Genomic DNA, 20,214 nt, shown 5'->3' with positions numbered 1-20,214 from the left:
AAAATTTTAAGGGAACCAGGTTACTTACTTTTTTAAGTTAAACCATCAAAACAAATTTTTTTTTTTTTTTTTTACAGTGTAGAGAATCGTTTTTTTTTTTTTTACGGTTATGTCTAACCTTTCTCTAAAGGGTGGGGTATGTAACAGTTCTGAAAAGCTGTTTCATGTGAGATAATGTAATGTTACTCCCCACCTCAAGGGGGCTCTAGGGAGGTTTCTGAAGGAAAGATATCCTTTTAAGAGAGACGAGGAAAACTCTTTGGGAGAGGTATTGGCGTGGCTTTGAGTGTTTGCTCAAGCTGGTTATGCTTGAGACCCTATTACGAGGAACCTTTTTGGTTCTACAGCTCAGTGTAAGTTATGTATATGTTGTCATTGTATGTTTTGTTTTCTGAGTTTAATTATATATTTTGATTTTTGCTTTGCATATTTGTTCATAGGGTTTTCTTTCGGCCTCATTCGTCGACTAAGAACACTTCTTCTGGACTAATCTTTTTCTACACCTTTGATTATCTGGATTGACATTTGGTTATGGTTTGGGGCACAATTTATTCGAACTTTTGTGGCTTTCCATTGAACTTTGGGGAATGTGGTAAGAGACTAATTTCTTGCCTGACTATGTCGGAGTTATGAGAAGTGGAATTTATTTCTGATTGAAATCAACAGGTTGTGGTTGGGCTGAATATACAGTATGATTTACATTGACTATGGCCTGCCCGTATTTTGACTACAAACTTCCTCAAAACATTACTTATTTTGCAATGCATGTAAATATGACATTGCACTATTTCTATAAGTAATAAATAGCTAGTAGGATAATATAACAGTAACTAACGTTACAGTATGCAAGTAATTATTCTATCGATATGTAATATGTAATAAATAAGGTTTGCTAGTACATTATTTCAGCAACATGACTAGCCAGTGAATTAGTAGGTTTCAATAGCTGCTTTGCACAGTGCGTGCCATTTTATCTGTATGTTATGCAGCTAAAGTTGTGACACTTCAGACAAGGAATTCACACCCATAGCGACTTTGAGGAATGAAACAAATCAGGCAAGGATAACGTTACTTACTTGTCAAGCGTAAATCTGGCTAAATCTGCATTGGTTTTTAATCCTTTCAGGACACGTAGCTCCCTCGGAAAAGCACGGACCACTGAAAAGCCTTCCGATATTTACACTCATTTTATTTCGGGCTCTATCTAAATCTTTCTTTTTTATCATCGCCATCTACATTTTTCCGTTTACCCGACTTTATTTTATGAGCAGGTGCCACTCAAGGAATTGGCAGTTTGGATTGTTTGTCCGCCCTAAGCAAAGCTGTGGCACACCGGCAATCTTTAACTTGAACGCCTGTTCGCGCTGTGCATGAGAGGGGGTTGTGATCAGCGAGCTTGATTGACACTGCTAAGACACTCCTCCTGGCCCTGATTGGTTGTTTCTTACCGGGAGTGGTGTATTTCTACAAATGGCAATAGGACCACTGGGAGGAGCCAGAAGAGCTTGATTTTTTTCACAGATTATCGGTCTCATATTCTACTGTCAGGACATAATGACAGGTTTAACAAATATTTAAAAAATACATTTTTACAAAAGTTACCTACTGCAGATTTAAAGAAGGAGAGTTTACAACACTTTCATATTCACCTAAATAATAGTGTATATGAGCCAAAAAAAAAAATTATATACCAAAAATCACAATTGCAATGCAGTCATATCGCAGTACTTACAAAACATTCATTATCTTCATGTTACAAGTTAGTCTTCATTGAGTCCCACTCCACTATAATGACCTACGAGCAAAGATAATTTGGATAAAGCACCCACAGATCAAGGAAGTAAAGGGTTGTTTATTACTCAGCTGCACATAAAAAAATGGGCCTGGAGACTTTGGGTGACTGGGTCTCACTTTGCCCTCTTGAGGGGGTTTAATTGCTGGCTAATTAGCTCTTCTTCTCGGTGGATGTTATTGACCCACAGTGGCTTTTCTGGCAAATATAATTGCCAATGGTGTGATGGGACCTTTCCTTTTCTGCACTTAGGACCTTTTTTTTCTTCCTGTCCTTAATATTTCATGAATCTGTCCAGCACTTTTTAATTTAGTTAAGCACAGAAGCAATAGCCCGTTGAAACTGGACAAACAAAAAAGAGCTTTGCTGTCAGTAGCCGTTGAGTTAGTGCTTTGTGTCATCTTTTGTGTTAGTTATGCGTTATGAATATGGCACACAATATATATATATATGCCGGCAATGTGTACTGTACAACCTTGAAAATGTTGTATATTCATGGGAAACATGTGACTATATATATATATATATATATATATATATATATATATATATATATAAATTATTTGATTGCAGTGACAAAATGGGATACTGGTACTAATAAAAATAATTTGCTATTATTCAGATAACAGATATGTTAAATTGTAATAATACATCACAACACATGTATTTTGATTAATTGACTGCAGCCTTGTTTAGGCATCTAAACTTCTTTAAAAAAACATTAAAACACACGCACGCACGCACGCACGCACGCACGCACGCACGCACACACACACACACACACACACACACACACACACCACAGGAAACATTCTGCATTTTTACTTTGTAAAAAAACGTATTCTGTATGATTTATAAACATTTTGAAAAGTGGCGACATGGCCAATATCCTCTCATATTTCACCCTCTCCTTGTAATACCTGTGTCATACCCATGTCATTATACACATTTGTGTCCTGATGTCACAAAAACATGCCCCCCCCCCACCCCCACTATGAATGTGTTACAGTGGTGTTGGTGAGAATCTGAGATAAATTAGTCTATATTAGGATAAAGAAAAAAAAAAAAACACAATGCCTACATATGCTTTAACTCCCATTTAGTACATATTGCAAATGTCCTCACATTCCACATTTTTAAAACCCAAATCAATAGCTAAAAAGTACCGTAAATTATATACTTTTAAAACAAGTAAATCATCACAGCAGGTGATCATAAAATAAGTATGTGCTTTCGCATTTGACTGATCCTAGAATATCTCAATTTTAGGCAGTTTGGCATGTCATGTTAATGCCCTTGCTGAGATCAAAGAAAACCATGCTAATTGTAATCATAATATATTTCAGATGGTTGACGTGCAGGACTTGTTATTAATAACCAAAATAAATCAGCCTTAAAAATTCCTTGAGGGCTCATATTCGCTGGATGAGTGGGTTCTGACAAGATTTGGACCCTGGAAAAGATGTGTGAAATAGAAATATGATATGTTAAAAAAATAATTGTCAATGTTTACAGTAATTCATTTCAGTGATATATAACCTCCCGAAACCCTTTAAGTTTCCATTCTCCATATGACTGCATTGTGCAAGGATTATTTCTCATATTTTTTAAAGGGGTAATTGCTTTGACGTTTTGAGGTTGTGGTTTACCAAGATGTTGGAACAGCTTTGTAGTGCCTGTTTTGGATTCAAATGTTATGTGATTGCTGGATGGGTTTAATGGAAAATGTTTCCTTAAGTGATCGCTCCAGCCTTGAGGTCTGGAAGACAAGAGGTTTGCTGGGGTGAAGCTTTGTTATTGCACACAGTCACTTTCTTTGTAATCTATTAGGCGGATGGTTTGAACCCGCACTGTGGCTTGTTGAATGAAACAGCACATAGGAACTTCAAAATAGCAAATTACAACCGTATAACTTTCTTTCTTTCTTTCTTTCTTTCTTTCTTTCTTTCTTTCTTTCTTTCTTTCTTTCTTTCTTTCTTTCTTTCTTTCTTTCTTTCTTTCTTTCTTTCTTTCTTTCTTTCTTTCTTTCTTTCTTTCTCTGCTGACCGAAGTCTTGTGAGGATTCTTTTAACTAAACACATACCCTTATAGGCCCAATCCCATTTCTACCCCATCCCTTTCCCCTACCCCTTCATTAATGGTGTCCCATTTCTAAGAGGAATATTTTCACACCATACACTTTGCCACTCTGTTAAAGGATCCAAGATATTAATGTCTTTCTTCAGTCAAAAAAGAAATTAAGTTTTTTGAGGAAAAAAATCCAGGATTTTTCTCCACGCCATTGAATTCCATGACAACCAAAATGCTGAAGTCAATGCTAACTGCTAGTATGGGTGAGAAAAACAAAGAAAAGAAGAGGCACATCAGGCACCCAAAAATGTTCTAGGTCTTTAAGGGTTAAGAGGCAAGGATGGGAAAGGATAGGCATAGGGGTAGGCGAAGGGGTATACAATAGGATTGGGATTGGGCCTTAACATTCAACAATGTTACTGATCAGACTGTACTGACGCTGCTGTATGAGAACTGAACTGAGCTGAATGATGACATCACATTTTTTTCTCTGCAGAACTGCTTTATAGATGAAATAAACAATTTTAACAAGTGATAATCTTTACAATTTAACTGAATCAACACTAAACTGACAACAGCCAAAATGCCATAATTTTCATGTTATCACTTTGAAACTATCTGTATTTTGTGAACTGTTATATAAATAAAAGTGAATTAACAGGATAGTTCACTTTAAAGTGGATATTTTGTCATCCTTTACTCACCCTCAAGTTGTTTCAAACCTGTATGAATTTCTTTCTTCAGCTGATTTTTTTAAAGAACGTCAGTAACCAATCAGTTAACTGGAGCCATTGACTTCCATAGTATTTTTTTCCCTACTATGGATGTCAATGGCTCCAGTTAACTGTTTGGTTACTGACATTCTTAAAAAAAATCTTCCCTTGTGTTCAGCTGAAGAAAGAAATTCATACAGGTTTGAAACAACTTGAGGGCAAGTAAAGGATGACATAATTTTCATTTTAAAGTGAACTATCCCTTTAAGAATGACTTCAGAGCTGTTCTTTGTTCTTTTCTCAGAGAAAAGCTTAACTCCAAGTCAGATAAGTCAGATTGTATTTGTCTGAATGTCATATACACCTGACTTGAGGTTGAGCAAATCTAATTTTCTAATTTTCTCTAAATCTAAGTGCTGTGGCAAGTTAAGTGGTTATAGGAAAATTAAATCAAAGGTGCATTTTACCCCATTTCACCTTTAACCCTGTTCTACCTACCTTTCATGTGTTTAATATAGCTGTTTGTGAATGTAAAAGGTCTGCAAAGTTTCAAAGAGCAACGTGCAGATATATGGATATATCATACACCCCCCAACCCCCCACCCCGATTTTGAACTGTCCAAAATGAGTCATAAGTAATTCCAGTTTTACTTCCTGTTCAGACCTAAGTTTTTTAACAAATTTGCATAATGCCAGCCTATGGTCTTTATTGTCTGCCTGCGAACAACATCTGCTTAACCTTCAAACACTGTAGTTGCTATCCCAATCAAAGACTGAATGAAAAGTTTCAGACACTGAGAAAAAAAGCTGATGCTGCATGGTATATTATGAGAAAATTAAGTGTTTTTTTGACCTTGGATGCATGTTTTCTCCCCAGATAATTAAGTAGATGAAGAATACAAACACACATACTAAAGCTAGTTGTAAAAAAAATCCCATCAGCATCTGTCTTAGGACAAAGGGGTTATACGCTGAAGAGTAAAGTAAAGGACTCGAGAAGCCTGAACCTTCTCAGAAGATTATGGATGTTTCTAAATATACAGCCAAATGGGACCACTCCATCTAACATGAAAGGAGCAGAGAGCTGTTTCAGGCTGTAGAAGAAGGACTCTTTGAGATCAATAAATTCAGAACAATCTCACCTCTCAGCATGAAAAGCAAGATCTTCTCAGTAATAGCTCAAAGAATGACCTCATGACTGAGAATGGGCATATTGACACCTCTATTCAGAAAGGGGACATACCACAATGCATGGACCGCACCACCATTCTTAGCCAGATGATCTAGAAGGTCAAGATAAATAACCGTGACCTAGCAGCGGTCAGTCAATCTGGTGGATGGCTCAATCCCACATGACCTAATATTTGTAGCAAAGGAATACAACTGTCATCCTTCAAAGGGAAACAATCATTTTTTTGCACAGTTTCTCTTAGCGTCCATGTATACTCAAACAGTAAAGCATACCACCAGCAATGCCTAAACCTGATAAAATATTTATGCAATGCAATGTAAGTTGCTTTGGATAAAAACGTCTACCCAGTGCATTAAATTGCAAATGTAATGAACTCAAATTGAATATTCAGAATTTTGTTTTTACTATGGGAATAAATATTCTAGTTGGTACAGCATTAGAAAGGAAAACAAAGAAAAACATTAGGTCATCCAATAAATTCAAATGCATTGGGAAGTGCTATACCACTTATACTTACAAACACAACATCCTCAGCCATGGAAAAGTAAAGTGTCTCTATAGAACTGAGAAGTCAAGACTAACACGTCCACTAACTGAAATACAATACAATAGCTTTTTGATTATACTCTTTTTTTCTTTTTGTGAGGAAAGTTGTAATATTTAATCAAGAAAAAAAAAGAAAGAAAGAAAAAAAGTTAACCTTCTTTCCCCCTCAATACGACGGCTGCTCTCTTCTTGACGCATGCCTCAGTGGAGGGTGAGACTATATGTCCTCCACCACTGACTGCAAACTGCCATTTAGATCTACATTCATTTAGTTAGCAACACTCTAGTTAGCAACTTCTTATGATCCAATCAATTTCTAAAGGACAAAATGAAATCCTGCCCTACATTTTCCTCACTTTGATATACACTCACCTAAAGGATTATTAGGAACAGCCTACTATTACTGTGTTTGACCCCCTTTCACCTTCAGAACTGCCTTAATTCTTAGTGCCATTAATTCAACAAGGTGCTGAAAGCATTCTTTAGAAATGTTGGCACATATTGATAGGATAGCATCTTGCAGTTGAAGGAGATTTGTGGGATGCACATCCAGGACACGAAGCTCCCGTTCCACCACATCCCAAAAATGCTCTATTTGGGTTGAGTTCTGGTGACTGTGGGGGCCATTTTAGTACAGTAAACTAATTTTCATGTTCAAAAATCCAATTTGAAATGATTCAAGCGTTGTGACATGGTGCATTATCCTGCTGGAAGTAGCCATCAGAGAATGGGTACAAGGTGGTCATAAAGGTATGGACATGGTCAGAAACAATGCTCAGGTAGGCCGTGCCATTTAAACAATGCCCAATTGGAACTAAGGGGCCTAAAGTGTGCCAAGAAAACATCCCCCACACCATTACACCACCACCACTAGGCTGCACAGGGTAACAAGGCATGATGGATCCATGTTCTCATTCTGTTTACGCCAAATTTTGACTCTACTATCTGAATGTTTCAACAGAAATCGAGACTCATCAGACCATACAACATTTTTCCAGTCTTCAACTGTCCAATTTTGGTGAGCTTGTGCAAATTGTGGCCCCTTTTTCCTATTTGTAGTGGAGATAGGTGGTACCTGGTGGGGTCTGGTGTTGTAGCCCATCTGCCTCAAGGTTGTGCATGTTGTGGTTTCACAAATGCTTTGCTGCATACCTTGGTTGTAACGAGTGGTTATTTCAGTCAAAGTGTCTCTTCTATCAGTTTGAATCAGTTGGCCCATTCTCCTCTAATCTCTTAGCCTGACAAACCAGACCCACATCAAGATGTTTGGTCTGGAAACTCACCATTGACAGGGCTCAATCCGAGGGGCGGGATAAACGGTTGTCTTTCAAACTCCCTCTGCATGCCATGCACACAATTGGATAGCGCTACAACCAATCAGAGCAACGAAGGTGAAGCAAAGGTAGTTGACAAATTAAACTTTTACCGTATCCAGTCGGCAAAACTCATAACACATCTTCCCTTTTTAAGAATGACTTCAGTCCCGTTCTTTGTTTTCTTCTCAGAGAAAAGCTTCACTCCAAGTCTTCCAGAGTCGCGGTCAAAGCTGATTTGAAAGATCGCCATTCGTCAGTTTCTGTGTTTATTAGTAGCATGCAAGCGCAACTCGGCCGTCATTATGTTAAGCCCTGCCCACCGACTCTATACACGATGTGATTGGCCTGACTAGAGTTTGGCTTTTACAGCTCAGAAGTGTTTTAAGAGTTGCTAGATGACACTTGCGGCAGATTAGATTTGCTGCCGCTAAGGTGTGTCTAGATTTCTAGGCTACTGACCTCTAGCATCAACAAGGCATTTTTGACCCGCAAGGACTGCCACATACTGGATGTTTTTCCCTTTTCACACCATTCTTTGTAAACCCTAGTAATGGTTGTGCGTGAAAATCCCAGTAACTGAGCAGATTGTGAAATACTCAGATCGGCCCGTCTGGCACCAACAACCATGCCACGCTCAAAATTGCTTAAATCACCTTTCTTTCCTATTCTGACATTCAGTTTAGAGTTCAGGAGATTGTCTTGACCAGGCCCACACCCCTAAATGCATTGAAGCAACTGCCATGTGATTGGTTGATTAGATAATTGCATTAATGAGAAATTGAACAGGTGTTCCTAATAATCCGTTAGGTGAGTGTGCATCACAATAGGGTTTTAATGCTGACTTAAACGGCCCTATATGTATGATTTTTGGATTCAAATATCCAAACTAGTAGAATGTTATGTATTTTGTTGACTTGTGGGCTTACATTATCCCAAATGTTTCCAAGAATGTTTAAATCCAGAGAAATAAGCAAACTTTAACTTAGCTAATAGTGAATTACCACATGCAACTGAGCACTATTACTTAGTAATTCATTATTCAGAGTTTCATGTTAGTTAATAGTAGTAGTTACTAGAGTGTTAATAATACGTTACTCATTTAATCTGTAGTTATTCATTAATGATGAAACGGCATTCTAAAGTGTTACCGAAATCAACTAAATTAACATTGACAATACAGGGACAAGAGAGAACCTAAGTGATGACTAACGTTACTTAGGAACACGTGCAAAATCAATGAATTACCATGGAAACAAACTTTTAAAAGGAAACATATGCAAATCAGGAAAATAACACAGAAAATGAAACCAAAACTGAACTACATGTGAAAATAACACATTTGGTAATGTTTTTACCCCGAACAGAAAAATAAAGCACAATACCAAGGCTATCAATCATGTGTACTATCTTTTTTTTTTTTTTTTTGGTTTTCAAAAAGTTATCTTTAACTCTTTCCCTACCAGTTGTCACGCCCGCACAGCCACCTTCTGACATGGACACTCACGCCACACCCCCTCGTTCACAATCACCAGCAACACAATAAAGACACTCCTCATCCTTACAGTCCCTGTCTGGTCTAGCACCAATCAACACCACGACTGCGTGTCCCTACCTGAAGCCTGATCGTCATCCTTCTTCATCATCTTCATCCTTCTTCTTCGTCGTCACTGTGATCACCATCCTCGTCCATCATCTCTGTGTCAAGATTCACCTTAAGTATTCCCTGTGTCCATTACCTCTGTTTAAACCTTGCACTAGCACTAACCATCTGTGTCCTCGTCTGTGTCTGACAGAAGACCAGACCACATGCAGAGCTCTCCGGACACAGGCAGGGACCGCACCGCCGACAACTTCACCACACTGGTTCACGCAGTATGGTCCTCACTGAGTCACGACACTTACATCAACACTCCAGCTAGCTCACCGTCACCCCTCTCTTCTTCAGCTGCCTGCGCAAGTCCCATGGTCCGACCAGCGACATACAGCGGCGCGGCAGAGGATTGCAGCGGCTTCCTACTACAACGCTCGTTGTATATGGAAACGAATTCCCACCTCTTCCACAGCGAGAGTGGCCGGGTGGCATTCATCATCTCCTTACTCTCGGGCCGAGCTCTTCAGTGGGCGCAATCATTATGGGAAGCTAATGCCCCCGACGTCAGCCTTCTGCACCCATCTTAAAGAGGTATTTGGTCAACAAACCGCCAAATTGTCTGTATATGATCAACTCTTTTCTATTCACCAAGGTAAATGAGAAACCACAAGCTCCTATGATTGAGCAGATGGAATGAATCGGCCCTCGTCACCGCCTTTCGCTACGACCTCCTCACTGAGATCAAACAGCTGATTGTTGTCTACGAGGACGCCATGGGCTTGGAAGCCCTCATCCAGAAAACCATCCAGGTTTCTCAACGGTTATCTGCCTGTGGTATTTCCTCACCTGCTGCTGATCCTCTGCCCGTCAAACCATCTGTCGCATCTCCAGCACCTCAACCCATGCAGATCGACACACACCATCACTCTACCACTGAAGGCAAATGCAGGATTGCACAATGTCTCTGCTTGTGGACATGGCATCACGACCTGCTTTGTGCGACCTACTCGGCCAGCGGTGAGTACCATCCAATTACCTCCTCTCATGGCAAATCTTACCAAGACTCAAGTTTTTCTGTGTAATCCTCACTCCTCGGTCTCAGCACAAGCCCTCATTTACTTCGGGTTGGCTGGGAACTTCATCAGTCAGCAAACTCTCGAAAAGTTAACCTCTCAACGTCAACGTTGTCCAGTCGACCTTCGTATCAACACCGTCCAGGGAAAACCGCTGGGCCGAGGTCGTGTTTAGTTTGTCATTTCTTCCCCACACTCACACTGTGCATTGGTCATCTGCATGAGGAAACCATCACGTTCATGGTGCTGGAGGAGTCAACCGGGGACATCATCCTGGGATGCCCCTGGTTAATGCAACATCAGCTGCATATCCACTGGTCCGCCGGAGATATCCTGCAATGGGGTGAGAACTGCTTCGATCATTGTATTCATCGTCCTCGCCGAAAAGGCCCATCTTCTCCGTCAGTTCCTTCTTCACTTCCTCTGCAATCCACATCAGTGGAGAGCCCCGATACTCAAGTCAATGTGGCCATCCCTCTAGCTTACAGGGCGTTCCAAGATGTCTTCAGTAAGCGGTTGGCCACCAAGCTTCCACCTCATCGGCCATGGGACTGCCCCATTGACATCCTGCCTGGGGCCACTCTAACCAAGGGCCGCGTCTATCCCCTGTCCATCCCGGAACAGAAGGCCATGGAGGAGTATGTGCAAGAAGCGCTCCAACAAAGGTTCATCCGACCATCAACATCCCTTGCCGCTTCAAGCTTCTTCTTCATGGCCAAGAAGGAAGGAGGCCTGCGGACGTGTATCGACTACCGTCACCTCAACTCTCAAACCGTCAAGTTAAGTTATCCCCTTCCTCTGGTCCCCTCAGCCTTGGAACAGCTACGTGGGGCCGTTATCTTCTCCAAGCTAGATTTACGGAGTACCTACTATGCACAAAGTGCATCTTCAAAGGAGACGAGTGGAAGACAGCCTTCATCATTCCTTTAGATCACTACGAATACCGGGTGATGCCGTATGGGCTGTCCAACTCACCCTCAATCTTCCAGAATTACATGAATGAGGTATTCCGAGAATTCTTAAACAAATTCGTCATCGTCTGTATTTAGGATATCCTCATCTATTCGAGTGACCTGAGGGACCATGAAGGGCATGTCCGTCAAGTTCTCCAAAACCATCAACTCTACCTCAAGTTAGAGAAGTGCGAGTTCCATGTCTCTACTGTCCAGTTTCTTGGGTACATCGACAACCACGGAGTCAAGATGGACCAGAGGAAGGTGGACACCATCTCTCACTGGCCACTGCTTCACCATCGCCTGCCCCTTCTGGACTTAGCTCATTCTTCACCGGGCTCTGGACACCCAGGCAGGAGAAGGACCCTCTCGCTCCTCCGCCATCGCTACTGGTGGCCTGCCATGCCTCGGGACATCTCCCGATTCGTCAAGGGATGTTCAGTCTGCGCCATTGCGGATACTCCTAGGAGACTCCCCGAAGGTAAACTGGTGCCCCTTCCGATCCCCGAACGTCCCTGGAGTCATCTGGGGATCGATTTCATGACAGACCTACCTCCTTCCCAGGGATTCACCTGTGTCCTAGTAGCCGTCGACCGATTCTCAAAGTCCTGCAAGTTAATCCCCTTCAAAGGCTTACCTATTGCATTGGAAACCGCGGAGGCACTCTTCTCTCAAGTCTTCCGACACTTCGGGCTTCCGGAAGACATCATATCCGACCCCAATTTATCTCTCGTGTGTGGTCTGCATTCTTCCGTCTCCTATGAGTATCCTTCAGCCTATCCTCCGGTTACCACCTGCAAACCAATGGACAGACTGAACGGAAGATCAAGGAGATCGGGAGATTCCTGAGGGTCTACTGCCCCTAGAACCAGGAAGGCTGGAGCCAGTACCTGCCCTGGGCCGAATACGCCCAGAACTCTGGTTCCGCCAGAGCGAGAGGGTCTGGGACTCAGCTCATGTGCAACTCCAGCAGGCAGTACGGAGACACTAGAGCCAAGCTGACGTCAAAAGAGGACCCATGCCGCAGTACCAGCCGGGCCAAAAGGTTTGGCTCTCCACGCGGGACATCCGTCTCCAGCTGCCGTGCAGTAAGCTGAGTCCCCGATATATTGGGCCATTCACCATCGACAGGCAGCTGAATGACGTGACATATATCGCCTTCACCGCTCTTTGGGGCCATGGCAGACCCTATCGCCGCCCGTCCTAGCAGGAGCCGCCCGTGCAGGAGGGGTACTGTCATGCCCACACAGCCACCTTCTGACACGGACACTCACGCCACACCCTTCGTTCACAATCACCAGAATAATAGTCACCTGTGCACCATCACCAGCAACACAATAAAGACACTCCTCATCCTCACAGTGGTCTAGATCAACACCACGACTACCTGTCCCTACCTGAAGCCTGGTCGTCATCCTTCTTTGTCATCTTCATCCTCTTTTTCATCGTCACTGTGATCACCATCCTCGTCCATCGTCTCTGTGTCAAGATTCACCTTAAGTATTCCCTGTGTCCGTTACCTCTGTTTAATAAACCTTGCACTAGACCTAACCTTTTTAAAAAGTTGCCAGCACCACCAACATTTTTTATCTTTTTCACCAAAATATCATGGCCCATGGAATATTTTATTGTATGAGTGGCCTATATCTGAACATTCAATATATCAAAAGAAAGAACAGAGCATCTGCTTAAAAATAAAAGTTTAATTTTAGGTTTATGCACTTTTTTTATCAACACTTGAAGGTGGGTTCATTAAAGGGGTGACAAATTGAGAAATCAACTTTCCCCTAAGCCTTTGATATATAAAAGGTCATGGTAATAAAATAATATCCTGTAAGTTTCAGAGCTGAAAACTTCCTTGTTAGTAAAAGAAAAGATTTTATAGACAACAGGCCCAGAAAACAAGGTTCTCAAATCAGTCACGTATTAGAAGGGTGAAATGCTGCCTCTATGTGTACGTCTGTTTCTGTAGCGCCACACACCGACTTGTGGAGCTAAACTGATTGCTAGCTGATACCGAAGATAGCAAGATTATTGTTTGTAAACAAGACAGAGGTCGACACTGGATTTGCAGACATATTGAGATTAAAACACAATGCTCTGCCTTCTATTGAAGCTCATTAAGAAAGCAAATCTTATCCAATCCTAGCCGTGGGCGTTTACTTCTAAGTCTTAAGTACGGCACGCCCATCAAAACCCAGCATTCAGGAGAAAGCCTCAAAACCAGTGTAGAAAATAGCCTATTACTTATTAGTTATGATGCTTTTGAATGTAAAAACCACACAAACGTCATAAGTTGACCTCAGACAGCAGTATAAAAAAATAAAAAAGCCAATTAATGACACCTTTAAAAAAGCAACACTTTGAGCAACAAGTTGAGAAAATAACATTAGGCAGTTTTGATTTATATGCTGTTAAAATGCTGATGATTATTATTTTTAATTGTATCTGCTTCTTCACGTGTTTTAATCTGTAGATTCTGTACTCTTATACTGTATAACAGTGAAAACACAGATTGTCTTTGTTTACAGTTCAACACTGTTCCAGTGTTGGGGAAAGTTACTTTGAAAAATAACGCATTACAATATTGTGTTACTCACTTAAAGGGATCCCCTGGTGTTGAGACTTGTGTGGCTTAATATAACATAAATGATGTCTCTTACTGAATTATGTAGTAGAAAACCCATGAAAGATCTACGTTATATAAAAAATCGATTTTATATTTGGACCATGGGCGGCGCCATTTTGTTTGAGTTCTAGGTTGATGACGTAGAATGGTTGAACTCCTCAATCAGCTGGCGTTACCCGTAGCTATTTTTACCACAACGCAACTCGAAAATTGTTTCAGAGTTAAACAAAACCATTGAATTCCTTTGTAATTGTACTTAAAACACACTCAAACATACATGTGCACACAAACTCACCTACACAAGTCACAAACAGATCGGCGGGCGGGCACACACACCTGACAGACGCTGTCTCAATCGAGATGTTGGGCTGCTCAGTCTCCACGACAGGGGCTGAATCCGAAATCGACCCCCTATACCCTGAAATAGGGCATTATTTGAAGGGACGGCCATTTGTAGTGTTGTCCGACACCATAGGGACATGTTCGAGTGCAGTCATTCAGTCTCACGTTGCACTGCAATAACGAGCGTACAGCCGATTTACACACAACAGCTGTCCGACTTCACGCACTCGATTGTCTTCATTCACTCCTTCAAGTTGTATAGTGAACAAAAGTAGCGAATGTTATTTGTGTCAAAAGTGAAAGTTTAAAGATTGAGGTTAATTCGCGCCGTTAATTCGTGTGTGTTCGCGCCGATCTGTTGGGGTGTGTGTGAGTCTGTGTGAGAGAGAGAGTTTGTGTGCACATATATGTTTGGGTGCGTGAAGTCGGACAGCTGTTTGTAAATCGGCTGTACACTCGTTATTGCGGCGCGTGAGACTGAATGACTGCACTTGAACATGTCCACTATGATGTCGGACAACACTACAAATGGCCGTCCCTTCAAATAATGCCCTATTTCAGGGTATAAGGGGTCGATTTCGGATTCAGCCCCTGTCGTGGAGACTGAGCAGCCCAACATCTCGATTGAGACAACGCAGTCTGTCAGAAGTGTGTGCCCGGCCGCCGATCGGCCGCCGATCTGTGACTTGTGTAGGTGAGTTTGTGTGCACATGTATGTTTGAGTGTGTTTTAAGTACAATTACAAAGCAATTCATTGGTTTTGTTTAACTCTGAAACAATTTTCGAGTTGCGTTGTGGTAAAAATAGCTACGGGTAACGCCAGCTGATGGAGGAGTTCAACCATTCTACGTCATCAACCTAGAACGCAAACAAAATGGCGCCGCCCATGGTCCAAATATAAAATCGATTTTTAAAATAACGTAGATCTTTCATGGGTTTTCTACTACATAATTCAGTAAGAGACATCATTTATGTTATATTAAGCCATACAAGTCTCAACACCAGGGGATCCCTTTAAAAAGTAACTAATTGAGTTACTTAGTTACTTTTCAAGAAAAGTAATGCGTTATGTTTCTTTTCCGTTACTTTTTCTCACCAGCTTTTTATAACAACAAAAGTAATATTTTTGTGTAAATGTAAAGACCTCTTCACACCAAATTTAAATAATAAACTTCAGGCAGAGGTAAAAATTCGAATTCACACATGTATAATAGAGGGCGCAGCTCAAACAAACCTTTCAACTGTGCTTGCATTCTGAAAAATAGAAAAAGTTTAACACTCTTACTTCACCAATAAAACAGAAAAACTAAAGTAATTTTTGCTTTTGGTTTTTACAGATTCATCGAAATTTAGCAGAAATACATTAATCAATAAAGGTATTAAATGAATAAAAATACTTGTTTTATTTAATATTTTATTATTAGAGGTTTGTATATATTCTGATTTTGCATTTGACTGATTTTATTCATTTTGAGGAGTACTTAATCTTTATTGTGCAAGTGAGATGAGTAAATTCTCACATTTAACATTTTGTAGCTCACAACCATCATATTTGCACTTACTCTCAATTTTTCTCATCATGGGGAGAAGAGAGCTGTCAGTCAAATTAATGTGAAAAAGTAACTTGCGTTACTTTTTTTAAATATAAGAGACATATATTGGATATTTTGTTGTCAATTTTTAAAAGTAACGCATTACTTTAGTAGTTACTTGGAAAAGTAATCTGATTATGTAACTCAAGTTACTTGTAATGCGTTACCCCCAACACTGTAAAATTAAAAAAAAAGGGTTATGATGTTTTCTCACAAATGACAAAAATTTCTGTCAATGGCAGGGAAAGGGTTAAGAGATATACAGTCCCTGACAAAAGTCTTGTCGCTTGTGTACAAATTGACCTAAAGTGCTGCTGAAATATATTTCTAATCAAGATATTTTTACAAGAAATGCTCATTTTAATTCCACCAGCTTTTGTGATAATCTTTCAGTGAAAAACTAAACTTTAAAAAAGTATTCTAATATTCACAGCTTGGTAAAGCCCATTGAGTCATTTTTTGCAAAGACATAAGTGTTGTAACCTTGTCATATGAGCTTTACCTGTGACTAATAATGGATCAATTAGGTCTCAAAAGTGTATAAAAAGAACCCCAGTACACTAGACCTTCACATCAACTGCAACTATACCTCTGCAAACATGCCTAGGATTCACCCAGAGACTAAAGTTTTGATTATCAAGAGAATGAAGACCAGATCCACTGCTGATGTGGCAGACACCTTCAATGTGTCTCAGTGTCAAGTACAGAGGATAAAAAAAAGATTTGAAGAGACTGGAGACGTTTTTGACAAGCCCAGGTCAGGCAGACCCTGCAAGACAACTGCTCGAGAGGACCGTTTGTTGGCTCGAAAATCCAAGGCCAGCCCATTTTCCACTGCAGCAGAGCTCCACGAGACCTGGTCACCTGAAGTCCCTGTGTCAACCAGAACAGTTTGTAGGATTCTGTCTCGAAATGGCCTCCATGGTCGGATCAGTGCCCAGAAGCCAGCACTAAACAAAAGACAATTGAAAAACCGTGTGGCATTTGCCAAGGCCCACAGCCTGCTAAAAGGATGGATGCTGGAAAAGTGGCAGAAGGTGGATTTTTCAGATGAATCTTCTGTTGAATTACACCACAGTCGCTGCAAATATTGCAGGAGACCTACTGGAGCCAGAATGGATCCGAGATTCACCCAGAAAACAGTGAAGTTTGGTGGCGGAAAAATCATGGTCTGGGGTTACATCCAGTATGGGGGTGTGCGAGAGATCTGCAGGGTGGAAGGCAACATCAATAGTCTAAAATACCAAGAAATCTTAGCTACCTCTTATATTCCCAACCATAAAAGAGGCCAAATTCTGCAGCAGGACGGTGCTCCATCGCATACTTCCATCTCCACAATAAAGTTCCTCAAGGCGAAGAAGATCAAGATGCTCCAGGATTGGCCAACCCAGTCACCAGACATGAACATCATTGAGCATATGTGGGGTAGGATGAAAGAGGACGCATGGAAGACCAAAGAATATTGATGAACTCTGGGAGGCATGCAAGACTGCTTTCTTAGCTATTCCTGATGACTTCATCAATAAATTGTATGAATCCTTGCCAAACCGCATGGATTCAGTCCTTCAAGCTCATGGAAGTCATACAAGATATTAAATTTGGATCTCACAGCACCACAACTTAATTAGCTGACATATTTTTGTATTTGTAGTAAATTTGTTCCATTTCTGTATAGGCGACAAAACTTTTGTCTTGCCAAAATTTGACCTTTCTGTCTTGATTAAATGATAAATATTTTTTCTGTAAAAATTATTTATTTCAGTGCATTAAACATCATTTGGGAGGGTTTTAGCTTTTCATATGAGCTATTTCTAACACCAATTAATTAATTAAAAGTCAGGTTAATATCAGGTATTTCTAGAAAATAGATAAGCGACAAGACTTTTGTCAGGGACTGTACTGTAAGCTTTAAACAGAGTTGGAAATAATGCAAAATGCCCGTACATAAGAGAAAATGAGGGCTGACCAGAGGAAAACACTGCATTTCCATGGATTGCTCACACAAGCCTGAGGCCATGTGCAGTTATCTGGTCTGAAGAGTCAAAGAAGGTCATCCTGGTTGACCTGACAGTCTCATGGGTGGAGGGCTTTAAGACGAGAACCGTAAAATACCATCCCTGACATAGGACTATAGGGAAAAGAGAGGGCAGACTTGAGTTTTACTGGTTGAGTTTGGCTGGAGGGGTTTCTGCCACAGTTAATGCAGAGGATATTAGCAGGGAAATAGACTTGCAGGTAGTAGAGACATCTAGGAAAGCAGAAGTCCAGGTCCAGCTGTGGGTAAGTTACCATTTAGATTAATCGTGATGTACAAGAACACTAGGTTACAACTTGCACACTACTAAACACTTTTTCGTTGCATCATTAAACTTGTCAATGAAACATAACACTGACCATGGAGTAACTATTGGAATGAAAAAGCAGATAGCAGAAAGAGAACATTATGTAAATGACTAGTGACACAATCTAAATAGCGTACGGCTGTGTTGCGCATGCCAAATAAAATCATAACATTTTTTTCATCAGCATTTATTCATCGCTCCTTATTTATTTAAATTACATTTTTCTAATGTCATTTACATATAAAAATACCTAAGTTATTTCATGTTTTTCGTATTGTGTTTCAATGGAAAATTATGGTAACAATAGGATCCAGTTCTCAATATTTACTAGTTTCTTATTAGCATGCATAAGAAAATTTGCAGTTTATTAGTACTTATAAAGCACACATGAATGCCTTATTCTGCATAACCATATTCTACATTCCTTAATACTACCCAATACCTAAACTTAACTACCTTACTAACTATTAATAAGCAATAATTAACAGTACTGAATAGTTAGTTAATAGTGAGAACTGGACCCTATAGGTTGACTAAACTATATATATATATATATATATATATATATATATATATATATATATATATATATATATATATATATATATATGTCCTTCTCAAAAAAATAGCATATTGTGATAAAGTTAATTATTTTCCATAATGTAATGATAAAAATTAAACTTTCATATATTTTAGATTCATTTCTTTTATTGTTTTAATACTGATGATTTAGGCATACAGCTCATGAAAACCCAAACTTCTTATCTCAAAAAATTAGCATATCATGAAAAGGTTCTCTAAACGAGCTATTAACCTAATCATCTGAATCAACTAATTAACTCTAAACACCTGCAAAAGATTCCTGAGGCTTTTAAAAACTCCCAGCCTGGTTCATTGCTCAAAACCGCAATCATGGGTAAGACTGCCCACCTGACTGCTGTCCAGAAGGCCATCATTGACACCCTCAAGCGAGAGGGTAAGACACAGAAAGAAATTTCTGAATGAATAGGCTGTTCCCAGAGTGCTGTATCAAGGCACCTCAGTGGGAAGTCTGTGGGAAGGAAAAAGTGTGGCAAAAAACGCTGCACAGCGAGAAGAGGTGACCGGACCCTGAGGAAGATTGTGGAGAAGGACCGATTCCAGACCTTGGGGGACCTGCGGAAGCAGTGGACTGAGTCTGGAGTAGAAACATCCAGAGTCACCGTGCACAGGCGTGTGCAGGAAATGGACTACAGGTGTCACATTCCCCAGGTCAAGCCACTTTGGGCTACAGAGAAGCAGCACTGGACTGTTGCTCAGTGGTCCAAAGTACTTTTTTCGGATGAAAGCAAATTTTGCATGTCATTCGGAAATCAAGGTGCCAGAGTCTGGAGGAAGACTGGGGAGAAGGAAATGCCAAAATGCCTGAAGTCCAGTGTCAAGTACCCACAGTCAGTGATGGTCTGGGGTGCCATGTCAGCTGCTGGTGTTGGTCCACTGTGTTTTATCAATTGCAGGGTCAATGCAGCTAGCTATCAGGAGATTTTGGAGCACTTCATGCTTCCATCTGCTGAAAAGCGTTATGGAGATTTTGTTTTTCAGTATGACCTGGCACCTGCTCACAGTGCCAAAACCACTGGTAAATGGTTTACTGACCATGGTATTACTGTTCTCAATTGGCCTGCCAACTCTCCTGACCTGAACCCCATAGAGAATCTGTGGGATATTGTGAAGAGAAAGTTGAGAGACGCAAGACCCAACACTCTGGGTGAGCTTAAGGCCGCTATCGAAGCATCCTGGGCCTCCATAACACCTCAGCAGTGCCACAGGCTGATTGCCTCCATTTCACGCCACATTGAAATAGTCAGGATTCCCGACCAAGTATTGAGTGCATAACTGAACATAATTATTTGAAGGTTGACTTTTTTTTGTATATTGTTTATATAATGTGTGTGTGTGTGTGTGTGTGTGTGTGTGTGTGTGTGTGTGTGTGTGTGTGTGTGTGTGTGTGTGTGTGCGCGTGTGTGTGTGTGTGTGTGTGTTTGTGTGTGTGTGTGTGTGTATGTATTATTGATTGCAATTTA

General features: G+C 40.6%; 1 long non-coding RNA gene across 1 annotated transcript in view; it reads left to right on the top strand.

Annotated features, from left to right (window-relative positions):
• Positions 1 to 225: 225 nt before the first annotated feature.
• Positions 226 to 20,214, top strand: part of LOC137092400 (uncharacterized) — a 38,560-nt gene continuing 18,571 nt past the window's right edge. The window contains exons 1-2 of the long non-coding RNA XR_010908271.1: positions 226 to 353; positions 441 to 592. This is a non-coding gene — a long non-coding RNA (uncharacterized lncRNA). The remainder of the gene's footprint in view (positions 354 to 440; positions 593 to 20,214) is intronic.

Source organism: Pseudorasbora parva, chromosome 11 (genome assembly GCF_024679245.1).
Source record: "Pseudorasbora parva isolate DD20220531a chromosome 11, ASM2467924v1, whole genome shotgun sequence".
NCBI classification, from domain to species: Eukaryota; Metazoa; Chordata; class Actinopteri; order Cypriniformes; family Gobionidae; genus Pseudorasbora; species Pseudorasbora parva.
This window is presented reverse-complemented; position numbering and strand designations above follow the sequence as displayed.